Source organism: Somniosus microcephalus, chromosome 20 (assembly GCF_052327205.1).
Source record: "Somniosus microcephalus isolate GS21.2 chromosome 20, FLI_Smic_1.0, whole genome shotgun sequence".
NCBI classification, from domain to species: domain Eukaryota; kingdom Metazoa; phylum Chordata; class Chondrichthyes; order Squaliformes; family Somniosidae; genus Somniosus; species Somniosus microcephalus.
The window spans coordinates 62,667,869-62,689,576 of record NC_141006.1 but is presented as its reverse complement, the minus strand read 5'-3'; positions in this window follow the sequence as shown (position 1 = coordinate 62,689,576).

The window sequence follows — 21,708 nt, the reverse complement described above, 5'->3', positions numbered from 1 at the left end:
TTCTTCCTGGACAATTCCGCAGCCGTCAAAGACGCTACGGACACTGCGAAGATGAGACTCGGAATGCTACGGAATTGGGTAAGCCACCGGGTTTACCCCCTCATCCAAGAGCCGATACGTACCTGGCCGCCTGCACCATCTTAAAGGCGCATTACCAGCAGCCTACGAATGAGGTGTATGCTAGGCATCTACTCGCTACTCGTGCACAGCGACCTGGGGAATCGGTGGAGGAGTTCCTAAGCATCCTGAAAAAGCTTGGCAAGGACTGTAAGTGCCGAGATGTAAAAGCCGCAGTGTACACCGACGAGCTTGTTCGCGATGCCTTTATCACAGGCCTCAGCTCCACTCACATCCGGCAAAGACTGCTGGAAAAAACGGAGTTGGACCTGAAACAGGCTGCGGACACCGCGCGGTCCCTGGAGATGGCCCAGAGAAACTCGGACGCCTACTCTTCAGCCCGCGCCGCCCACGCCGCCACGTGTGCGCCGAGGGCGCCGCCATCTTGGAAGGCATCTTCCCCGCCCGGCAGCCCGACACCGGCGGGGCCCAGCTCTCCCCCCAGAAGCCCTACGGCAGCCGCGACGCGTCAAGGACCCAACTGCTACTTCTGCGGGCAGCCAAAGCACACCAGAAACCTGTGCCCGGCGAAAGGCACCACCTGCTTTAAGTGCGGTAAGAAGGGGCACTTCGGGAAGGTGTGCAGAGGGAACCCCGCCGGAAAACCAACCGCCGGAAAACCCGCCACCGCCGCGTGTGCGCCGTGGGAGCAGCCATCTTGGACGCCATCTCGCCCGACCTCGTGGGGTCCGCCATCTTATGAGCAGACAGCGTGGACGCCATCTTGTCTCGATCAGGGCCCTACAGTGGCATCGGTCACAGTGGACCAGACCAGGCCGCACCCGCTATCCAAATCAATGGTGGACATCGAGGTAAACGGGTGCCGGGTTAAATGCTTAATTGACAGTGGAAGCACGGAGAGTTTTATCCACCCTGAACTGGCACAACAACTCTCCCTAAAGGTGGTCCCTGCTCAGGGTACCATCTCTATGGCCGGTAAAACCCAGACATCGACCATTCTGGGTTACTGCACGGTACAATTGTGCGTTAACGGAACTGTGTATGATAATTTTAAAGTATTAATCATGAAGAATCTATGTGCGAGCGTGATCTTGGGTTTGGATTTCCAGTGCAACCACCAAAGCATCACGCTCAAGTACGGTGGGTCCCAGCCGCCCCTCACAGTGTGCGGTCTGGCTACCCTGAAGGTAAAGCCGCCTTCGCTATTCGCGAACCTTACCCCTAACTGCCGGCCAATAGCGAGCAAAAGCAGGAGGTACAGCTGGGAGGACAGGCGGTTTATCGCGACCGAAGTAGACAGGCTCCTGAAAGAGCGCATTATTGAACGCAGCAACAGCCCGTGGCGCGCCCAAGTGGTAGTGGTAAGGGGTAGCGAGAAGAAACGGATGGTGATCGACTATAGTCAAACGATCAACAGGTACACCCTACTAGACGCCTACCCGCTACCCCGCATATCAGAAATGGTGAACCAAATCGCCCAATACCGGGTGTTCTCCACCATCGACCTCAAGTCAGCGTACCACCAGCTCCCTATCAGACCAGAGGACCGCCCGTACACCGCCTTCGAGGCGAACGGACGCCTCTACCAATTCCTCAGAGTCCCCTTTGGGGTGACGAACGGGGTCTCGGTCTTTCAGAGGGAGATGGATCGCATGGTCGATGACCACCACTTGCAGGCAACCTTCCCCTACCTCGACAACGTCACCATCTGCGGTCACAACCAGCAGGATCACGACTCGAACCTCGAGAGGTTCCTGAAAACCGCACAAAAACTCAACCTCACCTATAATGAGGACAAGTGCGTTTTCAACACCACGCGCCTCTGCATACTGGGCAGCGTGGTGGAGAATGGGGAAATCGGACCAGACCCCGACCGATTGCGCCCCCTACGGGAGCTGCCCCTGCCCAACACTCCCAAAGCCCTGAAAAGGTGCCTGGGGTTATTTTCTTACTATTCCCAATGGGTCCCCAACTACTCCGACAAAGCCCGCCCCCTCTTGAAAGCATCCTCTTTTCCGCTCTCTGCTGAGGCCCACGCCGCCTTCAAAAGCATTAAGCAGGATATTGAGCGGGCCACGCTACAGGCAGTGGATGAGAACACTCCATTTCAAGTGGAAAGTGATGCGTCCGACTTTGCCTTGGCGGCCACCCTCAACCAGGCAGGGCGGCCCGTAGCTTTCTTCTCGAGGACCCTCCAAGGGCCCGAGATCAGACACTCCTCCGTGGAAAAGGAGGCCCAAGCCATCGTGGAGGCAGTGCGCCACTGGCGCCACTACCTAGCCGGCAAACGCTTCACCCTACTTACCGACCAGCGGTCGGTAGCGTTTATGTTCAACAATAAACAGAGGGGGAAGATTAAAAATGATAAGATTCTTAGGTGGCGGATCGAGCTCTCCACTTTCGAGTACGACATCATTTACCGGCCAGGGGCCCTTAACGAATCCCCTGACGCCCTCTCACGAGGGATGTGTGCCAGCGCCACCGAGGATCGGCTACAGACCCTCCACAACGACCTCTGCCACCCAGGGGTCACGCGGCTGTTCCACTTCATAAAGTCCCGTAACTTACCCTACTCGATTGAGGAAGTTCGGTCTCTGACCAGGAACTGCCGCACTTGCGCTGAGTGCAAGCCTCGGTTCTACCGCCCAGATAGAGCCCACTTAATCAAAGCTACACGGCCCTTCGAGCGGCTCAGCTTAGATTTCAAGGGCCCCCTCCCGTCCGTCGACCGCAACGTTTACTTCCTGAACATTGTGGACGAATACTCCCGTTTCCCATTCGCCTTCCCCTGCCCAGACATGACCAGCGCCACGGTCATTAAATGCCTCAACAGCCTGTTCTGCCTGTTCGGTATGCCGAGCTATATCCACACGGATAGGGGGGCGTCCTTCATGAGTGAGGAGCTACGCCAGTACATGCTGTCCAAGGGGATCGCCACGAGCCGTACCACCAGCTACAACCCCCGGGGTAATGGCCAGGTGGAGCGAGAGAACGGGACAGTGTGGAAAGCAGTCACTCTAGCTCTAAGGACCAAGGGCCTCCCTATCTCCCGTTGGCAGGAAGTCCTCTCGGATGTGCTCCATTCGATACGGTCGCTATTGTGTACGGCCACTAATGCCACGCCTCATGAACGAATGTTTGTCTTTCCTCGGAAATCCACCTCAGGCGTATCCATGCCGTCATGGCTCTCCACCCCAGGTCCGGTACTCGTGCGAAGGCATGTGAGGGGCCACAAGATGGACCCTCTCGTGGAGCCAGTACACCTACTCCACGCCAACCCCCAATACGCATATGTCCGGCACGCCGACGGAAGGGAGGACACCGTGTCCATAAAAGACGTCGCCCCAGCCGGCATCGACAACAACCACGGCAATAGCAGCGACGACGATCACAGCAACCCTTACCCACCCACTACTCTTTCATCACCCCCGGAAGAACATCGACCAACGGCACCCCCACCAACTACCCCTTCAACAACCCCGGCGGCACCCCCGGCAGAGACCCAGGAGGCTACCGGGGACACCCAGCCGACACCCGCGGCACCACAACAGCCACGTCGGTCGCAGAGGACTATCAAACCCCCGAACAGACTAAATCTATAGAAGGGGTGAATGTGATGAAATATATTCCATTCATCACTGCCTGTTTTCTGTGTCTTGTAACTGCCTGCTTTCTGTGTCTTTTCCCTTCCCCCAGCCCTCATGTATTATGTATTGGAATGTGCTGGAATTGGTTGTGTGCAGGGCTCCACCCATACCTGGCTCCTTTGTAATCTAAGTCAGTCGGGCATCAGCCTCCTGAAGGAAGGCATCTCTCTAGTTTACGTGTGTTATGTTCTAAGTTAATAAAAGCCTTACTTTTGTTCTGCTAACTTCGAGTCTCGGAATAATTGAGGCACATCAGTCCCTATTTAAACAATTACTCTCTCTCACTCTGGCTGTTCCCCCTCGTATGGCCCTCATCTTCGCTCCCTTAAGTCCAAGGGACGCAGACTTGAACGGATATGGCGGACAACTGGTTTAGCCATTCACCGCCAGATCTGGCTGGACCACAAAGCATTATCGGGTCCTGCTCTCGTCTGCCAAAATTGCTCACTATTCCAGAATCATTCTGGAATGCAATAAACCCCAGCTTCTATTCTCCACTGCTAACCATCTTCTTAAACCTCTCTCCCCTGTCTCCTCCACCCTCACCTCCGACAACAAATGGACTTCTTTGTCTCTAGGGTTTAAACCATCCGTTCAGCTGCCACTTCCCTTTCTTTCCCTAGTCCACCGGGCCACACTTCCTCTAAGGTTCCCCCCTGCCCTAGCCCTGAGCTCACATCTTTTTCCAGTTTCTCTCCAATCTCCCCTCATGACCTCTCCACGCTCATCTTGTCCATGAGACCCACTTCCTGCTCCCTTGACCCTATTCCCACCAAACTGCAGACCACCCAACTTCCTTTTCTGGCCCCCATGTTAGCTGATATTGTTAACGGTTCTCTCTCCTCAGGTACTGTCCCCCCTCCCTCAAATCTGCCGTCATCACCCCTCTCCTCAAAAAAACAACCCTTGATCCCTCCGTCCTTGCAAACTACCGCCCCATCTCCAACCTCCCTTTCCTCTCCAGTCTTTCAACGTGTTGTCGCCTCCCAAATCCATGCCCATCTTTCCTGCAGCTCCCATGTTTGAATCACTTCAGTCAGGTTTCCATCCCTGCCACAGTACCGAAACAGCTCTCAAAAAAGTCACAAAAGACATCCTTTGTGACTGTGACAAAGGTAAATTACCCCTCCTTGTCCTTCTTGACTTGTCTGCAGCCTTTGACACGGTTGACCACTCCATCCTTCTCCAACGCCTCACCACCGTTGTCCAGCTGGGTGGGACTACACTCAGCTGGTTCCATTCTTATCTATCTAATCGTAGCCAGAGAATTACCTGCAATGTCTTCTCTTCCCGCTCCCATATTGTTACCTTTGGTGTCCCCCAAGGATCAATCCTTGGCCCCCTCCTATTTCTCATCTCCATGCTGCCCCTTGGCGACATCATCCGAAAACACAGTATCAGTTTCCACATGTCCGCTGATGACACCCAGCTCTACCTCACTACCACTTCTCTCGACCCCCTCCATGGTCTCTAAATTGTCAGACTGCTTGTCCAACATCCAGTTCTGGATGAGCAGAAATGTTCTCCAATTAAATATTGGGAAGACCGAAGCCATTGTTTTCAGTCCCTAGCCATTGACTCCATCCCTCTCCTTAACATCTGACTGAGGCTGAACCACACTGTTCGCAACCTTGGTGTCATATTTGACCCTGAAATGAGCTTCCGACCACATATCCGCAGCACAACAAAGACCGCCTATTTCCACCTCCGCCCTTGCCTCAGCTCATCCGCTGCTGAAACCCTCGTCCATGCCTTTGTTACCTCTAGACTTGACTATTCCAACACACTCATGGCTGGCCTCCCACATTTTACCCTACGTAAACTTGATGTCATCCAAAACTCAGCTGCCCGTGTCCTAACTCACACCAAGTCCCCTTCACCCATCACCCCTGTGCTCGCTGACCGACTTTGGTTCCCAGTTAAGCAACGCCTCAATTTCAAAATTCTCACTCATGTTTTCAAATCCCTCCATGGCCTCGCCCCTCCCTATCTCTGTAATCTCCTTCAACCCCACAACCCCCCGAGATATCTGCGTTCCTTTAATTCTGCCCTCTGAGCATCCCTGATTATAATCGCTCAACCATTGGTGGCCGTGCCTTCTGTTGCCTAGGCCCTAAGCTCTGGAATTCCCTGCCTAAACCTCTCTGCCTCGCTACCTCTCTTTCCTCCTTTAAGACGCTCCTTAAAACCTACCTTTTTGACCAAGCTTTTGGTCACCTGTCCTAATTTCTCCTTATGTGGCTAGATGTCAAATTTATTGATTTATAATACTCCTGTGAAGCGCCTTGGGATGTTTTACTATGTTAAAGGCACTATATAGATACAAGTTGTTGTTGTAAAGCGAGAAGCCTCTGGTGACACACAGCTGTACCTTAACGAAACATCTTCAAAATGGAAGGCACTGGGCAAAGTATTTTTAAACAATGGACTTTATTAGCTACCTTGCCGGGGGGGTGGGCGGCATTATTGGGAAATATTACAATTTTCTGCAACTAATAAATATTTGAGTATTATTGGAGTGGTGAACACCTAATTTGGTGGGGGGGAGGTGGTTGGCAGGGTGAGCTCGGGTACATTGTATTAAAACTTGGTTTGACTCCAGCCCAAGCTGCTGCGATGGAAATCTTTTCTGTGCAAGATGTGAGGGTTTCCGGTTGAACTGATTTTCGGTCATTTTAATCTAGCGCCAGCTGTGAGAATGGTCACAATTCAGCACAAACTTGTTCTAAATCGCCAGTCTTGCTTAGAGTGGCTATAAACCAAGTGCTCTACTCGGAGCTCCGACACGGCAAGAGAGCCCCAGGTGGGCAGAGGAAGCGCTTCAAGGACACCCTCAAAGCCTCCTTGAAAAAGTGCAACATCCCCACCGACACCTGGGAATCCCTGGCCCAAGACCGCACAAAGTGGAGGAGAAGCATCCGGGAAGGTGCTGAACACCTCGAGTCTCTTCGCCGGGAGCAAGCGGAAGCCAAGCGCAAACAGCGCAAGGAGCGCACGTCAACCCAAGCACCCCACCCACCCACCCTTCAACCACCGTCTGCCCCACCTGTGACAGAGACTGTAGGTCCGCATTGGACTCATCAGTCACCTGAGAACTCATTTTAATGTGGAAGCAAGTCATCCTCGGTTCCGAGGGGCTGCCTACGAGAGAAAGAGAGAGAGAGGCTATAAACAACAACTTGCATTTATATAGCGCTGTTAACGTAGTAAAACGCCCCAAGGCACTGCACAGGAGTATCATAAGTCAATAAATTTGACACCGAGCCACATAAGAAGAAATTAGGACAGGTGACCAAAAGCTTGGTCAAAGAGGTCGGTTTTAAGGAGCGTCTTAAAGGAGGAGAGTGAGGTTTAGGGAGGGAATTCCAAAGCTTCGGGCCTCGACAGCTGAAGGCACGGCCACCAATGGTGGAGCGATTAAAATCAGGGGCCCGCAAGAGACCAGAATTGGAGGAGTTGTGGGGCTGGAGGAGATGGTTGTTGCGGAAAATGGGCATTAGGGGCTGCTTCTGTGGGATTGGAGGTAAGGCATAGCAATGAAGCAAAGTACAGGAAACTTTCGATTAACCGGCCCCTAAATAACCGAAATGTTGGTTAACCGGCAAAATTCAGGAATCGGTTTCAGCTAACTTTTATAACTTTTATTACTTGCACAGCAACAAATTGAGGAAGGCAAGGGTTTGGCTGCAGCTGTTGCTAAGCTACAGAGACGCTTGCAACTTGTGGACGTTCTTCTGAAGCAGGGTTTGTTGCTTCATACGGAGCTCTCAGCTCCGTATCTTTCACTATAGCGTTCGGTTATCCGGAATTGTTGCTGAACCGGCATCACGTCGGTCCCGTCCGTGCCGGATACCAGAAAGTTTCCTGTAGAAGGGACTCGATAGGGCATAGTCGGTGATCCTGCACTCCCAGCGCAGAGTTTTGTGATAGGGCAACAATATTGTAGCGCTGATTCTCCGACCCACTCTCCCTTCTTGTGAGACTCTTGTTTTACAAGCGCAGGGTTGCTTGATAAACCCCTACAACTCTGCCGTCTGTTGTACTTGATCTCCATCTGATTGACATTGAAAATATTTAATTCCTCACCACCGATGTCCCTCCCATCCATGAGCAGAAAAATCTGTCAAAATACTCAGTTAAAAAGATGACCTAATTTAATTTTAAAATGAAATAAGGTGAATAGGCCCAGAATTTGCTGGGAAATTAACAGTGAGTTTAATGGCGCTCACCGTTATTATTGGGTTAACTCCTGTGGTCCAGCAGAGGTCATTTCAAAGTTTTCTCACAGACTACCTCCAACCACTGTAGCATGCATCTCCTAATAAGGAGCAATAGATTGGTTTCAGATTATTACTGGGGCTACACTGCCATCAGTGATGGGGTATTAGCTATTTATACTAATTTTACGCTTTATTAGTAGCTCGATTGAATGAAGCAGTCTGATTAACTGAGGAGATTGTGATCAAAAGCTTGTTTTGCTAAACTGAGTGAATCATAAGCAGCATCTCACGATAAGTAGTAAAAGGGCACATCAGATTCTGAGGGGGGACAAACATAACTGAAACGTACTTGGTCAGCAACACTGGGGTTAGATTCATGGGGGCCCCGGGCAGAGGCTGAGGAGTGGGACCCTCCCCTCCCTTCTCCCACCCGCACTCTGGTGACTTCTGACATGAATCGGTTATTCATGGAAGAAAGACTTGTGAAGTGATGCTGAGCGGCCTGCGGGTGGCGCTGTCCAGGGAGAGTATAAATACTCGGGCACGGGCCCAGCTTGCGCAGGAACATTCTTAACAGGAACTAGTGAAGGACACAACTGGACCTCCATGTTGTAAAACAGTTGATTAAAGCTTTGTTTAACGCTTAGACCAAGTGCCTAGTAGTTTTCTTATGTCAACTTCCACTACTAACTTAGCCCAGTGAGTCATTCCTGCACCCCTCCACCCCTCTCCCCCACCCCCCACCCCACTTCCCTCCCACCCATCCATAGCCTGCCACCCTTGGCAAATGCCCTGGTTGCTTGCCCCTAAAACTGGTACTGATGTACAATGCCCGCTCTCCTGATATTCTGCTCCTATGTTAATGTCAAGTCTATGACTTTTGTATAATATTTGTTGCAGCAAGAATGAATGGAATGGAGTTGGAGAAATCAGGGGCTCTTGGCTGGGGCAAAGATTGCATCATCTAAAAGTTAAGTGTCTTTGTAGACAACACTTGGCCCATGTGTTCGCCTGGACTGGTTTGGATTACTTGAGAGGGTCAGAGAGGAATTTTCCAGATTATTTCTCCCCCTCATTGGCCCAGGGTTTACTTTCCTACATTTTTTTTTGCCTCTCCCGGGTGATGACGTGAAGTCACCCGTTTTACACGATCGCACAAAGACAGAATTACCTCCCAGTATTCAGTGTCTAGGTTCCGGTCGCAACCTTATGTGGAATAAACAATGCACCTTGACCTCCGTCTTGCTGTGCAAACTACTCAGTCCAGGCTCGAAAACATTTACATTGAGTAGTGTGAGGGACTGGTTCCGCTGAGTGGGTGCTCAGCTTCTGTGCAGCCTGGGACTAGCCAGGGCATTTCTTCCATAGTAACAAAAGCAAAATGCTGCGGATGCTGGAAATCTGAAATAAAAACGGAAAATGCTGGAAATACTCAGCAGGCCAGGCAGCATCCGTGGAGAGAGAAACAGAGTTAACGTTTCAGGTCGATGACCTCTCGTCAGAACTGGAAAAAGTTGGAGATGTAAAAGGCTTTTAAGCAAGTGCAGGGGCAGGGAGAGGGGGGAGGAGAGGAAAGAACAAAAGGGAAGGTCTGTGATAGGATGGAAGGCAGGAGAGATTAAGGGACAAAAGGGATGATGGTGCAGGGCAAAAGGAGATGGTAATGGAACAAGTTAAGAAACAAAAGATGACTCTAGATGAGGTGTAAATGGCAATGGCAGAATCATCAACAGCTGCCATGTGAAAAAAAAATAGGGGCAGAGGTTACAGTCTGAAATTGTTGAACTCGATGTTGAGTCCGGAAGGCTGTAAAGTGCCTTCTTATAAAGGGTATTTCTTCCATTTGTTTCAGGGTGCTTAATGGGAGCTGAATCCCTTAGATCACCCTCGAGTCCAGGAATATTCCAAGCTCACAGGGCTGGTCATATTTTAATGTTTTTAGCTTGTGCATGAGGATGCTGAAACAAGCCCTCATTTTACTGTAAGCTATCTACTTAAATGTCAGGAAGAACGTTCGTCATGTCATATTCACCTTATGCAAATGAAATTGGTTCAGCATCTCATGGTTCTCTCATGGAGAGATTGAGTAGACCAGGCCTATACTCCCTAGAGTTTAGAAGAATGAGAGGTGATATCATTGAAACATATAGGGGGAAAAGAGGGCGCTAACAGGGTGCAAAGCAACTAGCGCCCGGGCGGGAGGTTAGAGGCGGCTGTGACCGTTAGTACCCCATGGCGCTGCGCTGCCGGCGATGACGTCATCGCCGTGTGCAGCGCCCCACTTGTGCCCCGGCTGCAATCTTCAGCATCGCCCCCTGACTTACCACCAGACGCTATGTCCGACGGGGTCAGGGGGGCTTACTTGAGCCCGGGGCGGTGCTAATTAAAGGTGAGGTGCCGGTCGGCCATTTTTGTTGTTGGCCGCCTGCCAGCACCTGACCCTGTTGCCGTCACCGGCCTCCTCAGCAGACCCCCCTCCCCCCCTGCGGCGTGCCGGCTGTGCTCTGTGAGCCCGGCACTTCTCTTGTGTGCCATACTCTTTTGCCGGCACTCTGATCCCTGGTGGCCCAGCTGGGCCCCGGGTCGCGCTGCGCTAGGCCCTTCCCCTATAAGAAAGGGAGGAAGGCATGCAGTACCATGGCGCTGCAGCACATAGCACTGCGATATTCCCTCGCAACGCCCCAAGAAGGAGGCGGGGCGCATCCAGTAGTGCCCTGATTCCCTCTTGGGGCGCTACCAATGAAGTTTGGCCGCGGGTCGCTAATTTTGTCCGGGCGCTAAAAGTAGTGCCCTGGCGAAGTTAGCGTCCCAAAGAGGGCGCGACTCAATTTTTCCTCTATCAAATTTGTTGTGTATGTACCTTTAAGAGAAGCACTGATTTTATACTGCAGTACCGGCAGTGACCACACCTGTATAAAAAGCCCTAGCAGGCTTCTGTACTTCAGTCTTGAATTACTCTCTGTTCAGTAAATACCTGTTTTATTGTTCTCCTGCAGTCCGAGTATTATTGATCCTCGGACACTACACTGGCGACGGGCAGGTTCGAACTCACCTGCAGTACTGCATCACCTCACGGGGATCTTTTCCCTGAAGAGAAGCTTCTTGGAGGTCGAAGTCAGAACGGCGGGCGTCGACCGCGGGCAACCGCCCAGGGATCCATCAGAGAGTTGCAGGGGAGGCTGTGGAGAGCTGGGCCTGGCTCCCCAGTCGAGGTGTTCCAGCAAGTCGTGCTGGTAGCAGGTAGTGCGCTGACCCTTCCGGACTGCGGCGGGCTCGGGCTCGATCGAGCGGCTCTGCAAAGGGGCCGTGCAGCGTCGTCGGGAGGGAAGAGAGAGAGAGAGGGTGGAGCGCACAGGGCATGGTCAGTGCTCAAGAACAGGGCAGCGTGGAGAGGATAGAACGTGGGGAAGGAAAAGTGATACGCGCCGAAGCCGCAGGTCGCCGCCATTACCCTGTAGAACGCTAGGAGCAGCGTGGCAGCAAGGGGAAGAAGGAAAAGCGCGGGAGGCGCCATTTTATTCCATTGGGGAAGAAGAAAAAGTGCGGGAGGTGCCATTTTAAATCACTCAAGATGCCGAAGAGTGGCAGTATCACTGCTTTCGACAACGAGGTAGAGGACTGGACCACGTATGTTGAAAGAATTGAAGTGTACTGCAAGGCAAATGAGGTGGCCGATGGAAAGAAGGCGTCGGTATTATTAAATTTGATGGGCGCGAGAACGTACGGCCTGTTGCGGAATTTAATTACCCCAGCTAAACCAATGGAGAAAAGTTTTGAAGAGATTGTTAATATCTTACAGGAACACCTAAACCCTACACCGCTGCTGATAACAGAAAGATTCAAGTTCCATAAAAGAAACCAGCACAAAGATGAGAGCAATGCTGACTATCTTACGGAACTACGCAAGTTATCGAAGCACTGCCAGTTCGGAGCAGGACTGGCAGACACCTTACGGGATAAGTTTGTCTGCGGGCTCCAGAGTGAAGGAACCCAGAAACGACTACTTTCGGAAAAGGACCTGACGCTAGAACAGGCTTTCAGCGTGGCAGTATCCTACGAAGCAGCAGCACGGGGAGCTGCAGAAATACAACAGAAACCACAAGAATACAGCGCTAACGAAATGGCGTATGGAGCAGAAAAGTGCTATCGCTGCGGCAGGACAACCCATGATCAGAAGGACTGCTGGTTTAAGGACAAAGTATGCAGGCAATGTGGGAAAATGGGACACATAGCAAGAGTCTGCAGGTCGAGAAAGAAAACCAACACTACAAGAACTACTAAGGAAAAGTACAAGAAAGTAAAAAAAATGACAGACAGTAGTTCGGAAGATCAGGAGAGTGATAATGACTCCGGGAGCAGGAGACTAAGTTGTCTAAAGTTACACAACGTGATCGCAAAGGAGGATCACCGAACCATTTGGGTCACCCTCATGATAGCAGGGTCCCAAGTAAAGATGGAATTGGATACAGGATTAGCCCTAACTGTCATGAATCGACGAGACTATGAGCGGCTATTCTCACACATACCCTTAAAGGACACGTCCATTGTATTGAAGACATACACGGGGCAAAAAGTCTACCCCAGAGGAAAAATAAGGGTGCCAGTTAAATACAACGGCAAGGAAACACAGAAACTGTATCTATATATACTACAAGATGGAGGACCACCATTATTGGGACGTGAATGGATCCAAAAAATACAATTGGATTGGCATTCCATTCAGGTGCTAACTGTGACTGACAAAAAGGATGATGACGTCACACCTGGACAACTGTCAAAAATTCTAACTGATGCGAAAGAGGTGTTCCAACAAGGACTTGGGACTTTAAAAGGAGTAAAGGCAACGATAAAAATCGAAGATAACGCAAACCCAACATTTTTTAAGGCTAGACCGGTACCATACGCGATCCACCCAGCCGTTGAAGCAGAACTGGAGAGTCTGGAGCGTTCGGGTGTGCTGTCCAAGGTAGACTGGAGCGAGTGGGCCAACCCATCGTTCCTGTAATGAAGAAATCATTGAGCAGCACGCCTGGGGAGCTGAAGAAGGTTCGCGTCTGTGAGGACTTCAAGGTAACTGTGAACCCAGTCCTGCACACAGTACAATATCCTCTTCCACGGATAGAAGATATTTTCGCCTCACTATCTGAAGGGAAACGCTTTACGAAGATTGATCTGGCCCAAGCGTATCTACAAATGGAGGTGGAAGAAGCATCGAGGAAATACCTCACCATAAACACTCACAAAGGCCTTTACCAGTACAATCGACTGATATTCGGGGTAGCATCAGCCCCGGCTATTTGGCAGAGGGTGATGGAACAAGTCCTGCAAGGGATTCTGGGGACCCAGTGTTATTTGGACGACATCCTGGTTACGGGCGAAAATGACAGTGAACACCTTGCCAACCTGGAGCAGGTGCTCACTAGATTACAGGAATATGGGCTACGAGCCAATCGCCCCAAATGCGAGTTCTTCAGGAGACAAATCTTGTATTGTGGCCACATGATTGATGAGGAAGGGTTGCATAAGTCACCAGACAAGATTGAGGCTGTAGTCAAGGCTCCAGCACCGGAAAATGTGTCGCAACTGAGGTCGTTCCTCGGGTCGGTGAACTACTACCATAAGTTCTTGCCGAATTTATCTACGATTCTGCACCCACTGAACGCCCTGCTGCAAACTGGAGTAACATGGAAATGGAGTGATGAGCGTAAGCATGCCTTTCAGAAATGTAAATGCCTAATCACTTCAAAAGAAATATTGGCCCACTACAACCCAACACTACCGATTCGGTTGGCATGTGATGCATCTCCTTACGGCATTGGAGCGGTGCTGTCACACAAATTCCTTGACGGTTCAGAGAGGCCAATAGCCTTTGCATCGTGCTTGTTAACCTCAGCCGAGCGTAACTACACCCAGATTGACAGGGAGGCCCTCAGCCTGGTGTGGGGGGTGAAGAAGTTCAATCACTATCTACACGGGCAGAAATTCACCCTACTGACTGATCATCAGCCCCTGGTCTCCATTTTTAACCCAGAGAAGGGCGTTCCGGTGATGACGGCGCAACGGCTGCAAAGATGGTCACTTTTTCTAGGGGCACATCAGTACGACATAGAGTACAAGGGTACGAAACAGCATGGAAACGCTGATGGGCTGTCGCGCCTACCGTTGCCTACGGTAGAGGAAGCACCTGCAGTGGACCCTGTTGAGATATTCCATTCGACCATAGTCGAATGTCTGCCTGTTACAAACTCAAGTATAGAGAAGGAAACCTGAAATGACCCGACACTCTCTCGGGTCTATGATTTGACGGTGAAGGGATGGCCAGCACATGGCGACTCACTGTTGCCAGCATTCTCGCCAAGGAGAGAACAGCTGTCAGTGTGCCGGGGGACCGTGATGTGTGCATCCCGAGTGGTAATTCCACCCAAGTTGAGAGATAGAGTGCTCAATGAGCTTCATGAGGGTCATCTGGGAGGGGTAAAAATGAAAAGCCTAGCCAGGGCGTTTGTGTGGTGGCCGGGAATCGATAAAGAAATCGAGGATATGACCAAGAGATGCACAGGATGCCAGAAGGTCCAAAACGCTCCACCACAGGCCCCGCTACACCCATGGGAGTGGCCCTCATCTCCATGGCAACGGGTACACATTGATTTTGCTGGTCCATTTATGGACTCAATGTTTCTAATCGCCGTGGATGCCCATTCGAAATGGCCAGAGGTCATCAAAATGTCCTCCACCACCATGGAGAAAACTATTGCAGTCCTACGGACCATCTTCACCAGGAATGGCTTGCCAGAACAGATTTGCTCCGACAATGGGCCACAGTTTGTGTCCGAGGATTTCCGGAGGTTTCTGAGGAATAATGGGGTGAAACATTACACATCTGCCGCATATCATCCAGCCACAAATGGATTGGCTGAGAGGTTTGTTCAGACCTTTAAAAAGGCGATGTGTAATGACGACATACCACTACAACACAAGGTAGATAATTTCTTGTTTGCTTACCGGAATGCGACACATGCAGTCACCAACCAAGCTCCAGCCATAATGTTCTTCAACCGAAGGCTAAGATGTCGCTTGGATTTGCTCAAACCAAACATAAGACGAGATGTTGAGGATAAGCAATTCCAGCACATCAATGAGAAGCCAACCAGGAGCTTCAAGATAGGGCAACCAGTCTTGGCCCGCGACTACCGAACAGAAAAATGGCAGCCAGGAACGATATGCACACAGCAGGGACCACTAATGTACACAGTGGACGTTGGAGAGAGCATTGTGAGACGCCATGCTGACCAGATTCTAGAGTCACAGGAACAAGCCAAACCTATACCACGAGCATGTGCACCTGGTAATGAACCCGAAGTAGAGATTGCGTCTACCTCAGAAGCAGTGGTATTGGAAGCTGACGAACCAACCAATGACAATGAGCCAGAATCGACTCCGCCACAAGAACAGGATACTCGAGAAAGGCGCTATCCAGTCAGGATCAGGAAGCCTCCTCAAAGACTGAACTTATAAATGATTATTTCAGTTGATATATATAGTACAGAGAAAATTGTAATTGTAATTAGTTATTATTTAGTTGTTAAATGAATGTTATGTACTGTTTATCTAAAAGGGGAGGAATTGTTGTGTATGTACCTTTAAGAGAAGAACTGATTTTATACTGCAGTACCGGCAGTGACCACACCTGTATAAAATGCCCTAGCAGGCTTCTGTACTTCAGTCTTGAGTTACTCTCTGTTCAGTGAATACCTGTTTCATTGTTCTCCTGCAGTCCGAGTATTATTGATCCTCGGACATTACAAAATTCTTAAAAGGCTTGAAAGGGTAGCTGCTGGGAGGATGTTTCCCCTGGCTGGAGAGTCTAGAACCAGGGGTTATAGTTTCAGGATAAGGGGTCGGCCATTTAGGACTGAAATGAGAAATTTCTTCACTCAAAGGGTGGTGAATCTTTGGAATTCTCTACCCCAGAGGGCTGTAGATGCTCAGTCGTTGAGTGTATTCAAGACTGAGATCGCTAGATTTTTGGATGCTAAGGGAATCAAGGGATAGGGTGGGAAAGTGCAGTTGATGTAGAAGATCATCCATGATCTTATTGAATGGCGGAGCAGGCTTGAAGGGCCGAGTGGCCGACTCCTGCTCCTATTTCTTGTATGTTCTTATGAAAGGCAGCACCTCTGGCAATGTGACACTCCCTCAGTCCTGCACTGAAGTGTCAGCCTGGATTAAATCCATAGTTGAGCTTGAATCCACGACTTTCAGAGGCAAGAGCTCTGCCAAGTGAGCCAAGCTGACAGAATACCACCAAATGGATTAACTGGTTACTCATCTCATTGCCCTGAATTGCACAGCACAGCTGCCCTGTTTGTCCATAGGAACAATCAGCACAGTCCAAAAGTAACTGACTGTGTGAAGGGCATTCACATGTTTTGATGACATGACAAGGCGATACATAAATGTGAGTATTTCATTCTCCAAAAATGACTTTTTCACTTTATTTCCAATATACCCTATTCTAATTGTCACATAACGTTTGTTTTCCTCTAGCTGGGCCCCACCTCAGCCCATCCGTAACAATTAGAAAAGCAGTTTTGCATTTGTAGGAAAGTCAAGAATGGGTTAATGACCCTTTGTAATTACAATCTTCATATAATAACAGAAAAGATCTGAATTCCTTCCAGCGTTTCAGCCAGAATTTGTCATATAAAACCCTTGATAATCCATTAGACCCATCTGTTATTGAAAATTTCATGCACTGACCACCAACATTTGGAATCTTTAGCAATTTTTCGGTACCCTGACCCCCCCCATAAAAAGTGCAATTGGAGGATACTTGTGTTTGCGATCTGGGGGAGTGGGCAGTATTGTGGGCGGAAACTTGTTCGGATGCAGGGATTAATACGGACACACTTAAAAGATTGCGGATACTCGGGCGCATTTTAGTTACGTGATCGCCCAAAATCCTGCGATCTTTTGAACCGCGTAACTTGTTTCTGCCCAGACTCCACGTCTCTCTGAGCGCCAGTGTGGAGGATACTCTGTGCTCCTGTTTTTTAACACATGGTTAGTTGGAACTAAGGTTAGCAGACAAAAGTTTACAAAATTAAAATGCATGCTGCAAAATTTTCATTCAACAATTCGAACATGTACATGTGTGAGTTTGGAGAACAGCAAAATATTCATACCAGTCAGAGCTGTAAAAGGAAGCAACTGCAGTGATGTAACATTCAGTCAGTTTCATAGCTACTTCTGTTACATCAAACACCTCTGCTACTAATTCAATTCCAGGGACTGGCCCATTTAATCTTTTGGAGAAACAGTATCGTCTGTTCTTAATTAAAGAAAGAAAGGCTTGCATTTATTTAGTACCTTTCACAACCATAGGATGTCCCAAAGCACTTAACAGCCAATGAAATACCACTGTCTTAATGTAGGAAATGCAGCAGCCAATTTGCGCACAGCAAGCTCCCACAAGCAGCAATATGATAATGGCCCAGAACTTGGTGTCGGGGGCTTGCCGCGCGTGCAAGCCCCCGATCTGCACTCACCCTGCGCGTTGACATCTGAAGCCCGGGCCTGCTTGCATTTCCTGTCACAGGCCCGGTTCAGATGTCAGTGTGCAGTGCTTACCTGATCCAGCGGCGTAGTTAGTGCGATGTGCCGGCTGGGATCAGGTGAGCACTGTACAACCAATCAGGGGAGGGGAAGGTTCATTCGTGAGTTTGAGAGTAAGAACTGTCAAACTCATGAAAACTACGGGGGCCCAAAACACTATTTAAACTTTAAATAAAAATTTAGAAAACACCCCAATCATTAAATTAAGTATAAATAAGTAAAAAAAAATAATTTAAACAATAATTTTTTTTTTTGAAAAAAATAAATTTTTAATAAAAAGGGTCTAAAACTAAACTTACCTTATTGTAGATTCTTTAAAATAATAAACCTGTGGAAATTCTTTTTCTAAATTACACTAAAACACCACTTACCTGTAAAAATAAATACTTACGTGTGCTTTTTACAAGCGTAAAGACCGCAAATCCCCCAAAACAGAGGAAATCCAAGACGCACGCGCTGCCCCCTACAGTGCACGCGCTAGCCTCTTCGCCTCTTGGGTTAGAGGAGAGGAAATGCCGGTTTTCAGCGCATGTGCTGTGCATGCTGAAAACCGGCATTTCCTCCGGCCAGACGCGTGAGTACCCCTTCCGTACTCACGCGTTTGGGGAGGAATTACTGCCCCAATGACCAGATAATCTGTTTTTTTGTGATGTTGATTCAGGGATAAATATTGGCCAGGACATCGGGATAGCTCCTCTGCTCTTCTTCGAAATAGTGCCATGAGATCTTTTACATCCGCCCGAGAGAGCAGACGGGGCCTCGGTTTAATGTCACATCCAAAAGACAGCACCTCCAACATTGCAGCTCTCGCTCAGCACTGCACTATATAAATGAAAGTCTTTCTTTCTAACATGTAATGGGTTTCATACACGTTTCAATCCAGATTAACCTGCATTCCTGGGAGTCAGTAAGTGTCCATAGACGGCTTCTGCCCGGATATACCTACAAATATGTTTTTCTGCCCAGAATTCTACTGTGGCTTCTGTGCATCAGACCAGCAGAGCTGCACCACTATAGAGCCCACTTGAGTACTCAGTGACATCAAGAAAGAAGATCACAACAGCTGATCAGAGATTCTAAATCCGTACTGTTGATGATCCAAGTCTTTAGTTTTTCCTTACTCAGATGAGAGATTGTCAATGTTGTGAGCTGGATGTTGGAGCCCCAACACATGCCAAAGCTTGCAGAACTAGATTTCAATGGAGCGGGATGTGTTCTAGGCTGTGATAAAAAGGGGACATAATCTAGGACTTTAAAATGCTGAGATGACATGGAAGTACGCAGGCTATTTGAGTTAGAGTACAAGCACAGAACTAGAGGCTACAGATTGAAATGAACAAGCCTCAACTTAAACTGGAGGCAGCACATGCTTTTACCCATAGTTTGGAGGATATGTCGAGGCAGTTGAGACTACGCGCTTAACTCGTTGAGTAAAAGAGCTGGATAAATATGTGGCTGCAAATAAGATTTGGAAAATTATCAGGATAGGTCAGGATGGAGCTGATGTTCCTGTGGTGCTAGATTTGGGAGAAGGGGAATTTGCAGAAAGCTCTGGAGGGCAGAAGGCCAGGGTTGAATGATGGAGATGTGAGGATGGATGAACATTCTGAATGTTTGCCCGACAACATTTGTGGATCCAGAAGTGCTTATGCAACACTTTCTACCAAGAAACTGTACATGGTCTGTGGCCTTCACGGTTGAATGTCCCTTTCTCATTCTATGTTTTCTGATATTATTGTGGCTGCAGAGAGTGGTGGTGAGAGTTACACCTCTGATCCCTCATACCATTGGGTTTGTGTGTTGCTGTGGGGAAGCTGTGTATATATATCCTGTGCAAAACATTGGCACAAGTTGCATATATTTGTATTGCCAGCTACCTGCAAACAGGAACATGAAACCCACCTGATCATTGTAAATAGATTCAATGATGAATGCCCTGTAGGGAGGTGACATAGAAACATAGAAACATAGAAGATAGGAGCAGGAGTAGGCCATTCGGCCCCTCGAGCCTGTTCCGCCATTTAATGAGATCATGGCTGATCATCTAAATTCAGTCCCTGCTTTCTCCTCATATCCCTTGATCCCTTTAGCCTTAAGAAATATATCTAACACCTTCTTGAATATATTTAATAAGTTGGCCTCAACTGCCTTCTGTGGTAGAGAATTCCACAGGTTCACTACCCTCTGGGTGAAGAAATTCCTCCTCATCTCAGTCCTAAATGGCTTACCCCTTATCCTTAGACTGTGACCCCTGGTTCTGGACTCCCCCGCCATCGGGAACATCCTTCCTGCATCTAGTCTGTCTAGTCCTGTTAGAATTTTATAGGTTTGTGATGAAATATATGCCTTCATCAGCCCATGTGTTTTACCTGCTTGTATTGTGTGAACCGCCCCCTTTTGTTCCTATTGTGTGTATTGGCTACGCCCCTGTCTTTTGCCATATAAAGGTCTCAAGAGCTGTATGAGTCATTCCTACCAGACGAACCCGATGTGGGAAGACCTGTAATGCTGCAATGTTCTTAGTGATTAAAAGCCTTCAGTTGAATCCTTGTCTTTGAGTCATTGATGGCATATCATGGTGTCAATGAGATCCCCTCTCATTCTTCTAAACTCTAGCGAATACAAGCCCAATCGACCCAATCTCTCTTCATACATCATTCCTGCCATCCCAGGTATCAGTCTGGTGAATCTTCGCTGCACTCCCTCCATGGCAAGAACATCCTTCCTCAGATAAGGCGATCAAAACTGCACACAATACTCAAGGTGTGGTCTCACCAAGGCCCTGCATTGTGACCAATGGTGTCTTCTTCCAGAACTGTGTAAATTTAAAATACTTTCTCCAAGAAGAGCAATTTCAAAAGCATTTAAAGAGCCAGGAGGGCTGGGTAGTGAGAGAATTGATTTACACCATCAATTCGAAGAAATGAGGACAGGCACTGATCATGCTTGTGTTCACAGTCACTGTGGGAGGTGCTGCCCATTTGTAGAAACTGAGGGTCTGGTTTGTTACCATGGCATCCATGATATATTAGTCTTATCATTCAGAACTGTGAAGCCAGGTCTAGACATTAGAATAATAGGATCTCTAAAAATAGGACATGCAGTCATTAGTGAAGAATTTACATTCTGCCAAAAGATAGTTCCAATTTAATATTTCATTATTGCCTTTGGCTGCATTTCAGATTATTAAATATTACAAGCACAACTGCAGCCATTTTTACATAATATGTCAAATTAAGAGAACGAAAGGTAAATATCTGAGAGTTCATTCCTTCAATTAACTGCTCTGCAGCACTTATTTTTCAATGAGGCCCGAAAGAGGTTATTAATAGTGTTTCTGTGTATAGTTCTCTTGCTTCCTCTGATTTCTTAAAATTCATTCTTGGGATGTGGGCGTTGTTGGCAAGGCCAGCATTTATTGTCCATCCCTAATTGCCCTTGAGAAGGTGGTGGGGGGCCACCTTCTTGAACCGCAGCAGTCCGTGTGGTGAAGGTACTCCCACAGTGCTGTTAGGGAGGGAGTTCCAGGATTTTGACCCAGCGACGATGAAGAAACGGATGATATATTTCCAAGTCAGGATGGTGTGTGACTTGGAGGGAAATTTGGAGGTGGTGGTGTTCCCATGCGTCTGCTGCCCTTGTCTTTCTAGATGGTAGAGGTCGTGGGTTTGGGAGGTGCTGCCAAAGAAGCCTTGGTGAGTTTCTGCAGTGCAGTCTGTAGATGGTACACACTGCAGCCACGGTGTGCCGGTGGTGGAAGGAGTGGATGTTTAAGCTAGTGGATTGCCTGTTGATCAAGCAAACGGCTTTGTCCTGGATGGTATTGAGCGTTTTGAGTGTTGTTGGAGTTGCACTCATCCAGGCAAGTGGAGAGTATTCCATCACACTCCTGTCTTGTGTCTTGTAAATGGTAGAGAGTCATTGGCGAGTCAGGAAGTGAGCCACTTGCTGCAGAATACCTAGTTTCTGACCTGCTGTAGTAGCCACAGCATTTATGTGGCTGGTCCAGTTCAGTTTTTGGTCAATGGTGACCCCGCAGGAAGCTGATGATGGGGGTAATGCCATTGAATGTCATGGGGAGATAGTTATGCTCTTTCTTGTGGGAGATGGTCATTGCCTGATACTTGTGTGGTGTGATCATCTCCCTC